Source organism: Drosophila melanogaster, chromosome 3R (genome assembly GCF_000001215.4).
Source record: "Drosophila melanogaster chromosome 3R".
NCBI classification, from domain to species: Eukaryota; Metazoa; Arthropoda; class Insecta; order Diptera; family Drosophilidae; genus Drosophila; species Drosophila melanogaster.
Window position 1 is genome coordinate 31,000,173 of NT_033777.3, and position 20,836 is coordinate 31,021,008.

The 20,836-nt window shown below is 42.2% G+C and overlaps 1 protein-coding gene across 2 annotated transcripts in view; it reads right to left on the minus strand.

Moving 5' to 3' along the window:
- The window catches only part of 5-HT7 (5-hydroxytryptamine (serotonin) receptor 7), a 48,640-nt gene extending 31,937 nt beyond the window's left edge, over window positions 1–16,703 (minus strand). For both annotated transcript variants that reach the window (NM_001276202.1, NM_079860.3), the window contains exon 1: window positions 16,004–16,703. The gene's annotated coding sequence lies outside the window, so the exon portion shown is untranslated. The remainder of the gene's footprint in view (window positions 1–16,003) is intronic.
- Between the last annotated feature and the right edge of the window lie 4,133 nt (window positions 16,704–20,836).

The following is a 20,836-nucleotide window of genomic DNA, read 5'->3' on the forward strand; positions in this document are numbered from 1 at the left end:
TCGCAAGGACGGACATTCGGGCAGCGTGCCGACGACAGGATGTGGTCACAGGATGCGAGCAGTGTGCCCAAGGACTTGGAGCTGCAGTCGAGTGACCACCCCAATGACTGACACCACAGTAAACAGCCGAGGGGCTGCGAAGAGGTCTTAGGTAAACACCCAGTGCCGGCCACATAATGAACTGACTGCCAAGGCGGGTGGCCCACCTGTCCCTTGCTCAACAGCAGCAGACCCCACCTGTTGATGGAACAGGTCCTTCCCGGCCTGTCGCACAAAAGCGAGCAACACTTTTTGCACATTTACCAAGTTTATGCAATTTACACAAGCCCGTCAACAGTCACACGTCTCGTTGGATTCCCTCTTCCGCCCTTCTCCTCTTAGTCCGCTTTTCCCATTTTAGACCCCTTTAAGCCATTTAAATGCCCTACTGCCCCAGCCATTCTGCTGCCTTTATGCACACACTGTGCTGACCACAAGCGTTTCGGTCTGAATAATTGACCAACAGACAAAAGCAGCAACAAAAAACCAGCAAAAATATATACGAAAAATGGAGGAAAACAGCGGGACCGCAGCAAAGCGAAGCCGGACAAGGACTGCAAAAAAAAGAAACAAATGAATAAACAAAATTTATGAAGCGCAACCACAGAGTTAAGCGTTGTCCAGCTCGTGATTTAAAGTTGGTCAGCAACGCCAAAAACCCCTCCATATATCACCGTTGAGCATTACGAGGAACCTAAACATTCGGTAACCAAAACCGTGTGCCCCATCTAGACTCATTAAATTTGTCCAGCAAGGTGGAAGTTGGAGTTTGGTTAGCACCTTCGGACCACAAGAGACTTTTGCCAAATTCAATATCGTATTCGTATATGGTTTCCTTTGACATGTTTATAAACTTCAACAGAGAAATCCCAATTAAATTCGTAAAGCAAACCTGTGTGAAATGGGTTTACCTCGAGATGGTGACCTGGAATTCTGCATTGCAGTCTAGGATATAATCATACCAGGTCATTCGAATCTTAAACTTTTTGTTTAAATAGGAAAAATAATAAGCTAGTCAATTGAATGGACTCCTCAAAAGGCAACAAAAACAAATTAAAGTGCTTCTCACTCACCCAAGGCAACAAAGATCATCGAATTTGTCCATCAAGGTGTACAAATACTGGAGGTAAACATATTTCTATCTCATATTCGGACAGTTGATGGCAACTGACCGGCAAAAGGTCCTCTGCCAGGCACGTAACTAATTTATTTATGTATTTCTTAGTCGCCGCATTCACACAAAGGACCCTCGAACTGCCACTTTTTCCATCTCCTGGCCACAGGCACATTAGCCGCAACGGATGTTGGCCTTTTCATGCTCAGTTGGGCACAAAGGAGCGAGGTTTTTGCCTCGAACGGAGGCAAAGGTTCTTTTTGGGCAAACAAGTGGGCAGTCCAACTGGCCGACCGAACAGAAATGTCAATAAATTCATATGAAGTTATCTCTTCCAGACAGCTTAATGCGTATTTTTATGGCCTAATCTAGAGTCAAATTTTTCTGGCGCTCCTCGCTCGGGTGGATTCCAAATCCCTGATCCCAAATGGCTCCATAGTCAAATTCACGCACTCACCTCGTTCAATCTGCAATGGAAGGAAAGGAAGGGAAGAAAGATGGGTTCAATCATTGGGTTATTAGAAAGTGGCAAGCACCGGAGTATCTATGCCAACTATCCCACATATGCTGACGTCTGCTGTCGGCCATTTGATGAGCCCAATAAAGCCAAACACGAAGTGCCACTCAGGACCAAAATGACAGCCCAAACGTTGAATAAAATTGAAGGGCCCGGGGCCTTTCGAGAAGTATCTTATATTGAATCTCAGCGACCCAGGAGCACAGGGCACATAAAAAAGATTAACGCCGGGCTGGAAAAGTGGGTCGGTGTGTCGTGTTTGACATGGATTCGGATTCGGTCGTGGGGGTGCATTGCATTTCGGCTGTTGCATTATTTATAGTCTTTCGTGCTTTATTTTTTATGCCCCGGCATACGTGATTTTGCATAAATTCCCACCCCGTTCCCCCTCTGCACTTCACTCTCAGCTTAGCTTCCGTATTCCTTTCCGAGTATTCCCCATGCTTTTCCACTCCGGATTTGCATTCTCCACCATGCACACGGAATCACTTGGGCCCCGGATCCGGAGTTTTTTTTATTATTTATGCGTCGGCTGCCACAGCAGACAAAAATTGCTCGAATAAATGTACCGAAAGCGAAAGGCGATAATAAATAAATGGGAGCCCAATAAAGATTGAGCGATACTTTCGGAGCATCGCAATTAAAGAGCCAACTCTATCCCATTATTACGTATCGGTTTTATCATTAAATCCTATTATTCCATGAGTTCTGAATGGATTTCGAGAATTGTACGGTTTGTAAATCAACTTACAATATTGTTACAAAAATGGTTGTAATTATAGAAAACTAAACAAGGCATCAAACCAAATTACAGAATATTCTAGATTTTAAATGATGCCGAAATCCCAACGGACTTAAATGACAGCTATGATAAAAAGAAACCTGCCCGAAAAGCTTTGCTCTTTTTAATGAAATCTTAAAAGAAAGATACATAGGCGTACAAAAAATGATATCGACACTCTTTGACAGCCAGCAAATCTTATTTTAGTTTCTCTTATCTTTGTTTAAATAATTCACACTATTTAAAGAGTTTATCATTCTTTGAACAATTAATGAATGAATTTGCTGGGCATTCTTCGCCTCGGTCCCATCAATATTAATAGACCTTCAAGTTCTTATCGATGCTCAAATTGAGCTATATAATTTCCAAAGTTAGTGCATTCCCCTTTTAAGATCGCTTCTCTGACCTTTCGAATGCCTGAAATTAGGACGCCAATCAACGGGGCTAAGACGGCTATCTAGGTGTTGTGCCAACATTTGCAGGTGTTGGCCAGCCAAATTGAATAACAAACGCGGCGCCTAAACGCACAGAACAGACCCCTAGGAGCAGTGAGGGGTTAAGGGTCCTGGATGTGGGCGTGTCGGGGGCTGTCTTTCCTGTTTATCGGCGCATAAATACTAAAGCAAATGTACTGTTAACTCGTATATTCCAAACAAAGTGTGAATGGAAACAGGTGAAGCGAGCGTGTGTGCGTAAGTTACTGTATTAGTGTGGTCCCAGCCACCACAACTGCTGAAAAGGAGGTCCAACTTAAAGACAGGATCTAAACTAAAGGGAAGACCGCATTGCTAGAGAATTACGTAACCAAAAACGCAGCCAAAGTAAAGGTACGTAAAGGTACAACCGCCGTGCTGGTTGCTGGGTGCTGGGTAACTGGAAAATTGTGTAAATAAACAGTATTAAATTTTCCTCTTGACGGCTAATAGAATGGCGGACGGACACGCAGCCCCAGTTGTTGCCGCAGAGTATCGATTGCCCCGCAGGACTCGATTCCTTGAGGGGACGCGACTGCCAGATGATAAAGCTGAACTCCACTCTACTTCTAACTAAATTTACAACAACTTAAGCCATAAAAATTGAAACGATAGCCGTAAAAATAAGGCTACATTGGCGGCGTACACAGCGAAATAAAGCTGACACCCTTATTATTCAAAGACAGCAGAGCGTTTACGGATATCTTTTTCATTGTGAATTGTAGCTAAGAAGTCTGAAGATAAATTCAAGAAACGACTTCCAGATGAATTGAAGAAATTTTAAATTTCGAAACGAAACTCAATTTTTTCTCTGAATGAAGCGCTCGAATTCTCTTCTCCCTGCACTTTTATATATTTCCTTTTTCTCTGCTTGCTATCTACTACCCAGCAGGCAGACCACGAGGTGGGCGTCCTTGGGGGGATGGGGTTTTCAGGGCGCGTGGCAACTGCTGATGCTGCGTCTTCGTTGGGCGCCACTTAACGCCACTGACAGCAGGTCTCGTTCCCATTTCCCCGTTTTCTTTCCCATGCAAAAGTTCATTGGGGGCCAACAGTTTTCTTTTCCCTCGCTTTTTCACGTTTTTTTCCTTCGAGAAGCACCGCATTTCGGGCCCTGAGCAGACGAAAAAGTTTTCATGTATGTGGCAGCGAGGACGAGTTGCCAGATGAGGCAGAAATACCCGTACTCTAAAACTCTTTTCAGAAGTGACGTGTGGAGGTGTTCGGTGCTTCGTCTTAATTTGCTATATGCTAAGGAAAACACAGAACACCCCTGAAGATAAGATATAAGACCATTTATGGTGACTTAATCTTGTGCGAAATTAAAGCGAAAAAAGTGCTAAGTGCATTTTCTAGCCATTTCTGGTTGGAAAACACCCTGATGTTTCTGGTGTTATAAGCAATTCGCATAGCTTGGCGAATATCAGGGTCCTTTTCAAGCACTGTTTACTGTAGCACATAAATTTAAAGCATGCCCAACTTGTCCAATTTTTGCTGCTATTGCTATTGGACGCACACACACACAGCGCAGGAGAGCTGTGCTTATCACCCCCAGTCCACACCCACTCACACACACACCCATACACTCGCACTTCAACAGCGAGCTCTTCAGACACGCATATGCAAGGACTTAGTTTTAACCCGGGGCTATCAAATCTTGTAGCTGACATTTATGCGAGTCTGAGTTCTATTAACGTACTCCCACCAAACTGTCTCAGCTGCGCAAGTGTGTGTGCAAGTTTCCTTTGCCATTCACCGTGTGCACGTGTGTGGGTGTGAGTGGGGCAGTGTGTGCGTGTTGACATTGATTGCGTGCGTGTTGCTGACAGTTGTCCGTACAAGCTTAATGGCTGTGCGATTTTAATTGAATAATATGCAAGCCCCTGAGCCGAACCCCAATCTCTATTCCCTCTGTTCCCTGTGCTCCAACCCCATGGAATCCATGGAGTCCTTGCTGAATCCCTGCCCCCGAAGACAAACAACGACGATCCCAACCAGTTTGGGAGTCATCGGGGCACCGTGCATATGACATGGGCCATGTTTACTTTGGCTCTGACTCAGGTCCCCCCCCTCACTTTTCTCGGCTTACTTGGCCTTTAGTAGCCGTGTCCCTGCTGGCCAAGATTTAGTAGCGCCATAATTGTCAATGGGCCATTAGGACGATGTCCTGGATGTCCTCGCCCCTGCGGTTTTGCCAATCACTCAGCCGTAAGCCTCAGAGATGACAGCGTGATGGAAATTATTTTTATGACTTTGGTACACCAGAATTGAGCACAGGATTACTTTAATTGTTACTTTACTATGGCTTATGGATATTGGCGGCAGCAACAAAACCTACTACTTCGAAATTAAACAGGTACCGACATTTGCAAAATTGAAGGAAAATCAAAACCATGATGATTTCTACGCCATTCTAAGAAGTGTCTAATTTTTCCCTGTGTAGAGCCATGGGTAAATCCTCCTAATTCGAATCACAACTTTTGCTTCGGTCACGCACTCATTCTTGATTCGTCGTCAATGATTATGAAGTTGCCGGGACAGACTGTTCCACATATTTTTATTGACAACGGAGGCAAACAAAGCGGAAGTCATCTCCATCCACATCCACATCCACATCCACATCCAGATCTCCTGCCCTTTCCTTCCCGATACCATTATTACTTTGCGGATGCGTGCGGGAATTATGCTAGCATGAAAAATCGATAAATTATTGTATTAATGTATACATGGCTCGTCTCGTATTATTATGAATTACTGCCGGACCAGCGACTTCCATTTGACAGGTCATGCGTTAAAGTTGACTTGGACGCCCAGCACAGGCATTCCAATTAAAGACCGTCCGCCTTCTGTGCAAATATTTGTGATGTTTGTGTTTCGGGGCCATAAATTAAATTAGATTTCAATTAAACGCTGCCCACAATCAAATACCGAAGACAATTAGTTGGTGCATATTTTCGAGCCCAGCTTACTGTCGCCGGTTAAAGGCGGGTGACCCCGATTCGGGCGGATCACAGGCCAGGAAATTAATTCGTTGCAAAATCCTTGGCACACAGAGACAAGGAGGAAAGGACGATTTCACAAAAGACAGATGCAGTTTATGCGACTCCTCACGTTCGAAGGCATGAGCCAGCAGAAATGTCATTCGGATGGCAGCTCAAAATATGCAAAAAAATAAAATAAGAAAAGCCAGGACGGGCCACCCCGACAACGTGAACATGTAGAAAGAAATTGAAAACGGAAGGAAGCACAAAACGAAGAAAACAGGAGCAAAAAACAAACAAGCGCATGACATGCAAAACAGGCAAACAAGCAACGAGGCTCGAGGGGAAACCGTGGGTGGATGGGCGGTGGGTGGAAGGGAAATGTACGCTGGTCGGGGTCACCACCCAGCAGGGAACAACTGAAAATGCGCTGATAAGAGAGGCGTGCTCACCGGAAGCAGCAGCAGTGTATGAAGAAAAAATGTCACGAAAACTGAGAGAGTTTTTGGAGTTATATGAATCTTCAAGCGGACTAAGCTAGCAATTTATTTGGTTTGTCAAATTAGTATATTTGACATATTCAAATTTAAATCAAATGGGATGCGATTTAACAGTGCTTATTTTTTTCCAACATCTATCCGTTCAGAAATAAAACTTATTCATGTTATTGAAGAAGGCCTTAAATAACAAGATTAAAGTCGTGCAACCTTCTTTATTAAACACCACTCTCATAATATTACTTTACTAATATATAAAGCAGAAGAAATGTGATTTTCCCTCTGTGCACAAGCGAAATAAAAGCAAATACGACCAAAAACAAGGACCAACGTAACAGTGAGTAAAAGATACCCAGACATACGGAAACACCTACTAAAACGTTGGCAAGGGGGGACTGACAAAAAAAAAATTGAGTAAAGTGCCCATCGTCAAGGCTTATACCCTCCTTTTCTAGAAACGAAATGTAGAAAAGGACCTTGTGAGTGGAGACTACTTTCAGTGTGCTTAGCATAACTTAAAGTTTGAAATATTATCCCAGGATTTGTCCAACCCAAGGCGAACCTTACATACCAATCAAGAGATTTATTGCGAGACATCGGCATCTATTGCTGTTTAAGAGCTGTTTGTTCAATAACAAAATTTAAAGCTACTGATATTTGGGGGAAAATTTAAAGAGGGGAACATTCAAGTCACAGAAAACCTTAGTTTGCCAATCTATTTTCCACCTAGACGTATTCCACCCAATTCATTGAAACTCGAATTGAGGCCAGGGAAGCCCAATTTGGCAAGTAATTTCATTGTGTGTCTACGTTCCATTCAAACAGCACCGCAGAGCAATTATACCCGATTTTGTATAGGGCATTGCGAATAAGGCGCACGTAAAACGGCGCAAATTCCTAAATAACAGAGGGGCATTCGTGGGGAGACGCAGGACATTAGGGGACGGGTGCATCGAAGGGAGGTAGGGCACAAAGGGAGGCTCGGAACAAGGACAGCAGCCGCAAGCTAAACGTCGTCGCAAGTGCGAGTGCAACAGACCTCGGCGGAGCAGCAAGTCTTTCGGTCAGGTGTCCTCCCTATGCCACCAGGTTTTAGGAACCCACCCCGGCACGCGCCAATTGATGCGTTGAATGCTCATAACGAGCTGTGATGTACTGCGAAAAATCGTATTAAAAAAAAAATAAATTCAACAAATAAGCTAAATTATAAGGTTTCATAAGTTCATTGCCTAGATAAGAGTCTTAACTATGAGCTAGTTTGACCTCGATTAAAAGGGAATTTTGGCATTTTTTCCGAGTGCATCAAGTGAATGGTGCCTCCAGGCAAGTTGGCATGTTGGCGCGGGTGCCGCTGAAACAATGCTGAAAATCAATAAAAGCCATTAAAATGCAGCCAAGGCTGATGGCGCCAAGGAATGTGAAGTTCAAGCAGCAAGGTTGGGGAGGGATCCATACTTTCTGGTTGCGTGATTGGAGTTACCCATGGAGTTCTGCCCCCATTTATAAATAGAATCCAATGGCATAATTGGCGAAGCCGCGGTTTGGCTGCCAAATCGATGCCAGAAACAGCGTGCAAGGTCTTGGTAGAAATGCTAAAAAATGGTGTTGAAAATTTAGGACAGAAAACACATTAAATTTATGGCAGGGAGCTTGTCGAGCTGCATGAATTATGTGCAAGGAAACCTGACGACGCACACGAATGCAAATCGGAAACTAAATTCGCCGGCAGATTTATGTGACACGTACACAACGCGACGGGGAAAAGCCGCAAAAACAAGCGAGGACTTAGCCGAAAAAGTTCAAATGGACATTACAAAAAATTTAAAATTAAATCTGCAGTAAATGGCAAGTTTCACCACTTCCGGTGGGCGAGTTACTTATCACACCCACTTCCTGTGCAGAAAATTGTACATTTACCCAGCAAAAAGTGCTACTCGTGTTTGCATATTCAGATGCGAGGCATTCCGGCACTCCGGCCATTCGCACTGACCACAAAATGCATTCGATTAATAAATAAAGCCAATTTGCATACCCAAAGCCAGGATATGTGCAAAAGCTCCATGTATCCGTATCTCTGGGCCACGAGGCCCATCAATCATGCAGAATGTTTTGGCCATTTCACATGCACCAGCCACACCCGGCTACACTCTAATATGCATAGACAATTTTCAGATACTGTACGGTTATGCCAACCTTTATCTTTATCTCTGCCAGTCGAATGCGCGACTCTCGTCACCGAAACGGGGGATATTTTTATTGAGCCGGCGCTTAAATTAATTGAAGAAATAAATATCGCGTATTTTTGGGCCAAACTGTGCATAAAGATTATGTTCGATTGATAAGCTTGGCGGGCGAAAACAAATTGAATAGCGAAATGCCAGCCAACCAGGTTTTCGACTGCAAAGATACCACAAACAGAAATTTATCTGGTTTTTAGCCCTGTTGAGTTCCTAAATAAATAGGCCCGAATATATATGAACTCATTACGCAGCTTGTTAACCCGACTAAGTGCACGAGACCTTTTCAAAAATGCAAGCAACAAATGGGTGTGGAAAATGATCTGGGAAATCGGAAAACTACGTAAACAATTCGTTATAGCCAAATAATGGCAACAATATCAGTGTTTTATGAGCTCGAATAAATATTTTCGCACTTCGTATTTATGCAATTTAACCATTAAATGATTGAACGGGTTAATCGCTTTCCTGGCAGCGCTTGTAAACAATGCCCGGGGTCCAAAAGTTTTCCACATCAACGCCGACAGGCAATAGTGTTTGAATAAATCATTCTTCATCTGCCATAAATAGTCAACCAATTTCAATTATCGCCGGCATCGAATATTTATAAATAGTTATTCATTTATTTTTAGGATTGTGTCGTTGACTTTTATCCAACCCGTTGGCAACGAAAACGAATTGCTCGCCGCTTCCATTGTTCGCTACTCCTGATATAAAGCATACGCCGCGTTGGTTTGCAACCGATAAATAAGTAATTAAAGCGCCTAAATAAATAATTACGCCGAAATTAGTGCTGGCAGTGGGCGTTGTCTGCATACCGAAACCAGCAGCCAGTCTGCAATATTATCCCCATTAACCCTCATTCCAAAGCAGCATCAAAGAGCGAAACAAATACATAATTTGCCCAGTTTAATCGGGGTAAACAGATTTTCTGATACCCTTGAAAAAAATACAATTTAATTGCTTCTATAAAATGTAGTATTTTACCAAAATAAATCAATGGAATATGAAAACGAAGCTCGTCTGATTATTTAATATTATTATGTGTTAAAGTCACTCTGCATGGCGAAACAGATTCAAATGTTTATTTTATCGGAATTCATTCAGCTTTGCCTTCAGTGTTTGTGGTCAGAATTACATTTAGCAATCTATGGGTACCAGCATTAAAAGCACACAGGGAAATTTTGCGCTTAAGGCCAAACAAATCACGAAGCCATTAATTTTTATTAACAAAATCTCGGCTGAGCAGTTCCGAAAGTCAAGAGCTAAGCGCCAAGATATGTCCAACGGAAAAAAGAACCACATGAAGACCATTTGATAGGAAAAAGAAGTCGAACGAAAGCGAAGACTGCGAAACACAAAAGGAAAAATGTGAGCTTATCAGCAGTAACGTAATTAAGCAGCGATAAAGCGCCGCCACGCCCCTGCCGCCCCTTTTCCCCCATTTCTGTTCTCTATTTTTTTTTTTTTTGGGAATGATGAGTGGGACGCGCGATAAGCACGGGCCTTCTTTTTTCTCTGTTTAGCCTCAATGAGCATAGTTTATATCAATTTAGATTTGAATTTAATTTATTTACACAGCCATGTGTGAGCGGGGGTGTTTATTTTCGGCTGGACGGTCAGCGGTGATAGAGCAGTTAGTCACCATCGGATGATGACACGGAGGTGCACTTCCATGGCTTTAACTAAACAAGTAATTATCAAAATGGCATTTTACCCAGGTATTAAAGATACAATACAGTTTTAAAATGTAACTTTTAAAAACACAGACTCTTCATCTGCGTGGAAATCAGCTAGTTAGCTAAATTGGATTATTAAGTTCATATTGCTACTTGGACTTGAATGACCCAGTTTTTGAACGATATTAAAGATAAAAGAAATCAAGAGATAAAAAAAAAACAAGTTTGCCGAGCAAGCAAATTGTTATGCGTTGCACTAGTTAAGAAATGGTGAAGGAGTGACTTTTAAACTCAATTATATCTTGTTCTTTAATGGAAACGTCAGCGAAAGTTTAGATGCCTGACCATGGACATCTGCTGATCGATAGAAACACAGTTCTGCCTGCGCCCGTTATTAATTAGCTGAGGCAATTAGTTTGGCGTTGCATTAGCGCGGATTACGCATACGCCAAGTGCGCCGAGCGAAATGGAACTGCGCTTAATCGCATTGTTTTGGGCTATCTCGCAGCTGGCACTCGTATTCTCATCGCAGATATTACCACTGCTGCCACTGTTATTTTCCCGGAACACAGCTGCATTTTCCTCATCTCCACCCGATGATTGTGGCATAACCATAACGAGATGTGTGCATCTGCAATGTGTGTGCACAAGTGGTCAGAGTTGGAAGAGCAAAGCATCTAATTGCCTGCCGCACTTGATTACCTTCTTGTTTACTGGCCAGAGTTGGCAGTTTATAATATTATTAAACAATATAAGAGCGGGTAAATAGCAGTTGGTGCACACTGTGGACTACAAACGGAAAAACAATTTAATCGACAGTTAAATCGTGATCAGGTTTTATTAACTATTTGTTAAGCTTGTTAGCTTAAGGTTGAATAAAATGATGTTTCCAATAATAATTATTCTCTTGCACTCTTATATGCTGCCAGAAAAATTAAAATTTTAAGCAAATAATGTTTAATGTTTATTTGCATTCATTTAACCACGTGTTACTTTGCATCTGGCGCTTTAATTCGCCGTGCAGCCACTAATTGCATGCCAAGTCGATTACAATTCAATTAGCACACGATGCGAACTCTTTGCAATTGTCTGTTGTCTGGCTAACACACAATCAGGTAGTACAAGATGTCTACAATTACGTGTTCTGGCGGAACGGAACGCAATCGCCTGGCTTGTATGCAATTAGCCATCAAAAGCGTAGCGGGCCAACACTCGCGGCTGTCTTGCCAGACATTTGGCTCTGATTAATGGGTCTGTGGGGCATGCCCCCAATCTTGATTGGCCGCCCATAATGCACCCTCGAGACAGGAGATCAAGGATCCACTCGAAGGACTCGAGGGCCTGCACTTAGCAGAAACATGTTTTCGATTCTCTACCCTGCGTCCTGTGCCCCCTGCCTAATGCCTAATCAAAACATAAACATTCCGGCCCAGAAAGGTGGTCTGCAATTTAATTAATGAAAAGCCAAAACACTTGAGAATCTATTTTGGCCGAAGGACGCTGCCCTGATTTATGCTGAATGACTTCTGTGGCGCCGGTGCTTGAGAACTGGCGCTCGTTCAAGGGTGTACAATTTGGCCAATAAAAGACAATGTGCCTGACTCACTATGGTCTGTCCCTATGATCAGGAACGAATGAGGTTGGGTTGTGATCAAAAGTTATGTCTCAACATATGTGCCACTTATATAACATCGTTGGCAGCTATTGTTACTTATTATTATTTGTATTATTTTTACTATTTAATTATAATTTAATTATTCTGCTGTTGCAACCCAATCATCTAGTTAGCTTTTAACAACTTGCCAGTCATGTCCGCCACTCACGTGTCCGTTTCTAATCAATTTGTATATCCGCCAAAGGTCGCTTTCATGGCTTTAATTACTGATGATTAATCATAATTGAAAAAGAGGCGTGCGGACAGCGTTTCTGTTTCTGTGGGCAAGGCCAAAGTTCTCTGTTTCAGAGCGCTGCGTATGCCAATTTCCCGGGAAAAGTTTCGAAAGCTGGTTGGGCAGTGAAAATCGCAAATCTGCCAACGGCAGGCCGCAGATGATCCACTTGATTGGAGGCAGTCAAGGCAGCGATGAGCTGCGGACTTAAATTCGCAATTATGTCGTTTTAATAAACAGGGACCAACGAGCCGTAATTGCCCAGATGCCGTAGAGAATCCGGAGAGGAACTCCGGCTCCATCTTCACAAACCGTAACCAGAAGCTGTAACCGAGACCCTGGAGGAAACTCAAGGGGAAGCGATTGAGCCGGCCCATCAATAATGTGCGTGACACAATGTTGCCAAAGGCCCACGCTGCGTATACGCAATGCGGCAGGAGATGGATGGCAGGATCAAATGGTATTTCCCAGCATGTTAAGTGGATTGTTTACGTCTCCCAGTGCTTGTGTGTGTGCCCACTATGTATACCTATATATATATGTATGTACATGTAGGTGCCAAAGTGGGGAACAAAACTTAATTGCAGGCATTAATTATGCCCGAAATTAAGATACATTGTGCACTGGAGTTAAATGTTGCTTATTATTACTCTCACCAAAGCGCTGCAATTTGAATTAATTTTTTGCATTAATGCGGCTTAATTAGTTTTTCATAAATTGCACAACCATCGATTATGTGTCAATACTGTATTATATAGTCGGCAGGCGATGGCCGTCCGTCGCCTGCTGTCCAGCCAAAATAAAGTCAGTAATTAATCTCCTTTCAACTGACCGCAGGCTGGGCAACCAAAGTTGATTTTAATGAAATTATTCCCAACTGACGCACTGACCTGAAAGCCATTCCGGATTCCCTCTCCCAATTTTCGCTCCAATCCGATCTCAGCTGGCGGCATTTTGAATACATTAATGCTTGCGAATTGCACGAAGCTAATTACGTTTTTAATTATTTTACGGCTTAAGGCTAACAAATCCATTGCAGCGTTTTAATTTTAACGCAAACATCTGCATTGCATTAAATAGGTTAAGGGATTTTCACAAAAGCCAATGTTTAATCACAAATGAAATGGGAAACATAATTCAATAGCCGGTTAAACAGATAAGCGGCAATGCTAAAGGATTAAATAGTACAGGAAACTATTTTTGCTATCAATTTAAAACAATGGTTTCGAATAATTCGATTCGAGCCTAAACTGATGGTTCTCTTATTCGAATTTAATATTACACCATTGCCTAGCTCACTTGGGTTGATTGTAGTTTATGGAATATTGAAATCGAAATGGTTTTCTTCTGCATGGTAAGGCTGGACTATTTGCTAACTCGGGCGGCTCCTCAATTATTGTGCCGTATTATTTATTTATGCAATTTTCCGAATACAAACTGTTGCTTTATTGCAGCTCGCTCATCTGGCAAATAAATGCAATTTGATGAATCAAAGGGTCCGACTCTACAGTTTTCCAGAGAGAGCGGGAGTAAGGGGAAAATTGAATTCTCATTGTATGGCAAGGCCCGGGGCTTTGTGAAATTGACTTTCAAGTTGAGATTTCGCTTGGGTAAGTCTAGCATCATAAATCAACAGGGCTAAATTGGGACGGAAGGTGGATAATCAGGAAAAGGCTCTTTTCTCCTCTGCCCCATTTTAAATTTGACTTATCACGGGCTGCAAATCCTTGAGATTTCTCATTAGCCGTGGCAACTAATTAACATAAGTAATTTTCTTAATGGCCACTCAAAGGCGGTCGCATTCCCTATGAACTCCTCAAACTTTCAGTAAAAATACCTGAGAGCTATGTTCGTTTATCAGGGCTACAGCAGAGAGGAGGGCAAACAAATAGAACAAACAAAAACAGGGAAGCCCAAAACAAACAAAAAAAAAACACATGCAACTAAGAAATCCCGGGCTTACATGATGGATTTCCCAATGGCTGGCATGAACTAATATTTTGTAAATAAAAAGCTAGCGCTCGCTCCGTCTTCTTTTCGCTGTGTTTTTGTTCTTGGGACTGATAGCATTTGGGGACGGAAATTAAATTTGGCCACGTTAATTGCCTCGATTAGAACTTTTCGGCCATTACGATAAGCGTGGGCAGTAGGCCCGCAGACAATGGCAGAATGACCGCTTTTTTGGCCAACAAATGAAGAGCTTGACTCTGCCCAATGATTAACCTAAAATAATTAAGAGCTTATTAACAATATCTCCAAGGTGTAAGAGGGCCACGCGGCGTATGCGCAATAATCACTAGCACGCAGAGCAGAAAACACTGACGCAATGGTGCAAAACAATAGTTTACTTTATATTTCCGCCATGCCCGCTGGCACTTTGAGCTCCATTGTTGTGGGTTGTCGCCTTTGATTTGAGCGTTCCGTTTGCTTTGTAGAAGCCACCCTGGCGTATGAGCAACATTCAGCGCAGACAATGCAGCTTGAATGCAGGAGGACTGTCGACCGTATTACGCATACGCCCCATTGTGCTGGCCATTCTTCCTCGAGACTCAATTTACAATAGATGAAAGAAGGGCTGGAGCTCCGGCGGTGGCAAAACTGTGTCACTCCGACATCTCCCCTAAATGCTTTAAGCAAACGCAAAACACGTGTGGCTCATGTGGCCGTGACTCACTTTAAGTGACGGCGGCTGTAATTAGTGTAAGTGCCGCCCGAATTGTCCCGACATCTTTTGGCAGCACTCTCGTTTCACTTTTCATGTTCAAGGATGCGCGCAGCAGTTGTTGCAATTGCAAAGAAATAATTTTGAGCAAGCGCCAGTGCTTGTCGCAACTGGAAGATACCCATTCTGTTTGCTTTTTGTCTATCTCTGAGGTCGAAAAAGATTTTATATACAATTTTCAGTGTTTACAAACTCATTTAGCCTTTAAATAGATCTTGACCGAATTTTGATGGTGGTTTGATACAATTAAATAGGTGGTCAAAGTACTCTTAGTTTCTTTTCGGATAATTGGGAAATATGGTAGTAACTGGTGGTGCTGTACGATGTTGCGTATTCTTGAGCAAAATCCAGAAAAATATATTATATCGAATTAATGAAATTTTCTTCAGATCGATATACCCTTCTGCTGGGCACTCGAATTGTTCTCAAGAACTTGGCCCAGGACCACTCGACCAGATCCACTGGGATGCTGAGTTTTATTTGGTTTCGGGCAATTAAGCTTGTTGTTTTGCAGTTAAGTGTAAATTTATACACAAAGCCGCAGCCGCACGTTGGGTGCACACCTGTGCGGAGGTAATTTGCCAACTTTAAAGATAAAAGTGCTGCATATTCCTGGAGGCGCGGGCAAATCGACAGCATCTGCGGCAAGCTACAGGCAGATGCCTTGGAATACAGCCGTAACCTAACTGAATTATCAAATCAAGCGGTTTGTGACTTTGTAATTTGATTAGCTACGCCCCCGGCTGAAGTGTTTGTGCATATCAGTGGCTGCTTTTCACTTCAAGGGCCCTCAAAAGGGCGGTATCTGAACAAGTTCGCCGGGGAAGTTACCACATCAATCGGCGCAAGTGGCACCTATTTATTTCCCCTTGGTCTAGGTCAATCATCTCAAATGCCCCACCAAGACGAAGCGGGTAATCCAATTAATGTTTGCCTGCCATAAATCTATATTTAAATCTCCGACAAACACTCGGCGATAACAAGATCGTCCGCAGATTGGTGTTAAGGTGTCAAATGTGGCGGGTCTATTCAAAGGGGCACACAAATCCAGAACAATATTGACCAGAGACTTACACTGGGTCAACGACTGGCGACACTCTCACTTTTGGCTGTGGATCGGATCGGCTTTCTTCTCGAAGTCGTTTGCATAAATTGCGTGTGCTTCCAAAAGTCGTCGAACAGGTGGCAAGTGTCGCACAAAATTACTTTAATAATAGCACTGGCGTTGGAAAATATCCGAGATGGAACTGCACAAGTTTGTCCAAGATATATTCTTTCTTTCGACTATCGGCCTATTTACTCTTGAGCACTTTTCCATTCATGCCTATGTAGACACATGCGAATGCTGGTCGCAATTTATTTTTGTTTTGCACACACTAATAGCATTGAATTTTTCATTGATTTCAAGTAGCACGAATACGATTTTTGGCGTATTTTTGTGGGTATTTTCATTTGAGTAATTGCTGAAAATATTTTCACTATTTATTTATTTTGATTCCTAGTGGTTTCAATAATTTTCTTGCAATTCTGTGCTCGCCATTTCCATTTGAATAATTCCTGCGTGTATTTTTTCACTCGTATTTATTTATTCAGATCTCTGACGGTTTTTAACGAATCGAATATCTGAATTCCGCGGGAGGCTGTCAGGAATCCAGGAGCCGAATCGCGTAGAAACTGCGGAGCCCGACGATTGATTTCAAGACCCGTCCGTCCGCCTTTTCGGTAAAAGTTTAACTGGAAACGCGACCGCCGACCTCCGAGCAGCGATTGCCGAGCGGTACAGAGAGAGCCTCGTACCTGTGCGGCGGCATACGCCATAACAGTACTCTCTCTGCTAGCACTAACACAGCGGCGCGCTGTTATCAGTGGCCATTCTTTATCACTGTGTCAGTGGGTCTGCGCAGGCGGGGAAACTCAGCCGGAGAGAGTTAGAGAGCGAGCAGAAAATTCAGAGGCATGAAAAGTCGCATGCGAGAAACTGCTTTCGCAGCAGAACATTTGAAAACGAAACACTCGCTGGCGGGGAAAAATCAAGAAAGACAACTGCAAACCAAATATTTATCATGGCTCTAGTAATGTTTAAATATTTGTCATATCGAACATATCGAATATTTGTCATTATCAGAACAAAACTTTAGTTATTATTAAAAAGCGGAAAGTGATTGTTTGCAAAATAGAATCTCATAATAGTATAAGAGGGCTGCCTGTATTAGGACCAAGTTTTTGTTTGTGGCTTATTACTTCTGATGAGTCTAACAATCTTCTAGGGAAAATGGGAAGCGCTACGCTTATAAGCCACATTGCTTTAATGAATTATTCATTGACAAATAAAACGTTGCAGCCGGCTGAATAATTGTAAAATATTAGTTTTATATCCTGTTTGCAAAATGCAATTTGGTTGCATAATGAAGTGTATAACTAATTGTATGCATCTCATGTTGTTCAAGACGAAATCGTTTTTTTTTCGCAGAAATATCTCGACTTTTAAATTGTGCTTAACTCTTAATCATTGTCTTTATTTCACATAAGTAATATTTTCTACACATCCAGTAACCTGTTTTCTTAATATGTTAACTGCTTTAATTCAAATTTGGCGCCCAAGCTGAAATGTTACTGCATTCAGCTCAGCCAGGGGAAATCTGCAAAAATTGAACAGAGAAATCACGTTTAGTTAACATTAACAGCTCGGCTGGCTTACAATCTGCCTGCAAAGTGGTAAAAGAAAATGCAGACGGTGCCTAGAATTTTCCTGAACTGTAAAGCTGTCCAAATCAAAATTGATATCAACTGCAGCTATATAATTCAATAACATGGGATCGGGAATAATTCCGAAATGTTCCACTCGAGCAATCCTCATAAGAGAAAACCCGAGTATGTTTATGGACACGATAATCATCAGTAATCAAAACAAAATAAATTAAAGCTTTATAAGCTAACATTAGCTGTCGGGCAGCCAGAGAACATAAATCGAGACGAGAGCCCCTAGCAAACAGAAATAAAATGGCAGAAATTATTATTATCTAAACAAAAAAAGGGGGGAGCTCATATGCCATCGCTCAAAAGCACTCTGCTATCGAAATACTGAGGTGGCCAAGGGGCCGAGGGGGCTTCAGCAGCCCTTGTTTCCATCGCTGCGCACTCTTGTTTTTGGGTTCAAATTGAAAAACATGAAAAGAAATATTTCCAATCAATTGGCAAAGAGAAACGAATAAAAATTCACACACAGAACAGACAAAAAACCCAGGCACACACACCGGAGGAGGCAACAAGAAAAATGTTGTTCATTCATTAAATACAAAAATTCATTAAACAGACGAGCGATCAGAAATATTACTGCTGCAGTCCATTCCAAAGTGGCCTGGGGTCTGACCGGTGGAAAAGGGAAAAAATAAAAATAAAAATAGTTGTTTACTTTCGGAACAGAGGCAGCGACAACAACAAGAGAAAAACACAGGGGTAACAAGCTCTCACAGTGCGATAAAATATGTTTTTTTAATGCAGGTCCGTGTTCAATAAAAGTGCCACAAATCCAAATAGAAGCTGCTGCAGGAAAGTTCCGAACAAAAACATTTATCCAGGTTCGAGCATTTGATACCTTTTTGGTATGAACTCAGGCCCTATCACTGAACGTCGTCCTGCAAAAGGATATACCCTCTATTACCCTGAAATGACCAGTGAAAGGCGGGAAAGTGAATCATGCAAAACGAATGAAAGTGCTTCGAACAGCAGTAGAACTTGATTTGCATTCCATTTACAAGCTGTTCATAGATAATAATTAATAATATGATTTAAATGTCTATTCTAAGCGACATTGGGGGATTTGCTTTAATAATACAAAAAACTAATAGGTTTCGCAAGAAAACCAAATTAAACATTTCAGACTTTCCATTAGTATCCATACCTAAAAATTGTAACGCAGGCCTTTACATATCATTGACCCTTCTAAAAGCGAACGGCAAGAAACCGACTTGGCATTGGTGAAGTGAATTTATTGTTCGACTAATAGATGATGACTGCTATATACTCGCATTCGGAGTGCCTTGGAAAAGTGTCGAGTAATTTGTGGAAATGGTCAAGGCGATGTGTATGAGCAGAGTGGGCAACTGGCCATTTCCCGTGGCAGACCGCATTTATCACTCCTGGCCTCTTCGATTTTTTTGAACGAATTGATAATGCCACGTCAATCGTCTAAGTTACTGGCGATGGGCTGTCTGTCGGACTGACATTCCCTCTTCACCTGCTTTAAATTTCCCGACTCGCCAATTATTATGAAACAAATATTGATCCGCTGGAGAAAATCAGGGAAAATCAGGAAAGCTCACGAATCGATGCCGAGAAGGAAGCGCCGACAGATAGAGGCAAAACAAATTCGCAACTCAACTGGAAAAGAATCATAAATAAAATATGCGCGCCAAGCAAACACATCAGGCAGCTCCTCCCAATCGAATCCCAATCGGAATTTTGGGGCGGTGGATGTGGGGTACAAGCTGAGGAGAATCCAATTTGATTTATGATAAATACCCCATGATTTATGCCCTTTGTCCAGAGCCTAAGCCGTCGATACGCATCAGTTCAGCTGGCGACCGCAAAATCATCGCATTTCGCTGAGCGTTTTTCAATTTTTCATTTCGCTAAAACTCTTTTGGGTTTTCATGCGAGATGCTCAGCATTTGATAGGGCATATCATCTGGAGCATATTAACGTTTACAGATATATATAAATATATAAAATATATGTTTATCGCAGATATCAGAATAGATTTATTTTTCGCAGTAGATATAGTAGAAACTCTGTCTTTTTAACGGGTATCAATTCTTCGATCCGTCTACACTTGCATACTCTGTAACCGAGGTCTTTGTATTCAATTCATTGTAGATTCGTTTCGATTCGCTTTATTTTTTCGTGCATATAAATTGGCTGCGTCATGAGTTTAAAATTTCGTTGCATACTTTTGCGGGTTTGGGCTTGTGTTTGCTTTTGTATATATTTGCATTCGAGTTTGCGGTTCGTCGTTTGTTTGTTGCTTATTTATTTAGTTGTAAGCGAGTGCGAAACAAATATGGAGGTAAACTTGTTCGACGCCCATTTCGTGTTCGTTTGCCAGGCAGAAATATGTAAATCGACCGAGTTTGCCTAAGTTTGGGCCATATTTTTGAATGATAAATGTGCTGGCAGGTTGGCAAATTGTGTTGATAATCGCTGCCAGAACCTTTGGCGCCTCTAAATCGCTAATGTTGCTGAAACTAATGCGTGTATTTATGCTTTCGGTACCGGCCCACGCAGTTCAAAGAATTTCCAGGAACCAATTTGATGTTTGCCTGCTTCCCAACTCTGCAAACTATCAGAGAGTCACGCACTCGGCAAGCCGAAAGTAAAACAGAAACAAAATTCAATTAACTTCTGGCTCTGAGCCTTACCGAAAAGCGGCATATAGAATTCAGGATTTAGACAGCTTATAAATAGGATCGGTGCTAGGCACTAGCTTAAAATCCGCCTAATGCTCACCCTTATCAATTCCTTCTTTTGGGCCTAATTAAATGGACATTTCGACAGCTTGACATGTGTGTACTCGTAGGTTTAAGGGCCATCGGGTAATCTCGTTCCAGCGATTTTAATTCGGCTTAAATCTGAGGGTTCCACCAAACTGACAATGTTAATTGAAACTGTGGAAGTAAAAACTGTAAAAAAAAACGGAAAACATCTAAAAACCCGAAATAAACAGAGTGCCAACCGAAAAAACCTGACGCGCAATAAAAGCACACTTCGACATTGCGTATACGCACCGTGTAGCGCAAGAGACGGCGAAAATAAAACTTTATTGCTAATTTATTTGATTAAATTTCACGCCGCCACTGCTGTCATCTCAAATGTATTTTTCGTTACACTTGTTTTGCTTTGTTTGGATTG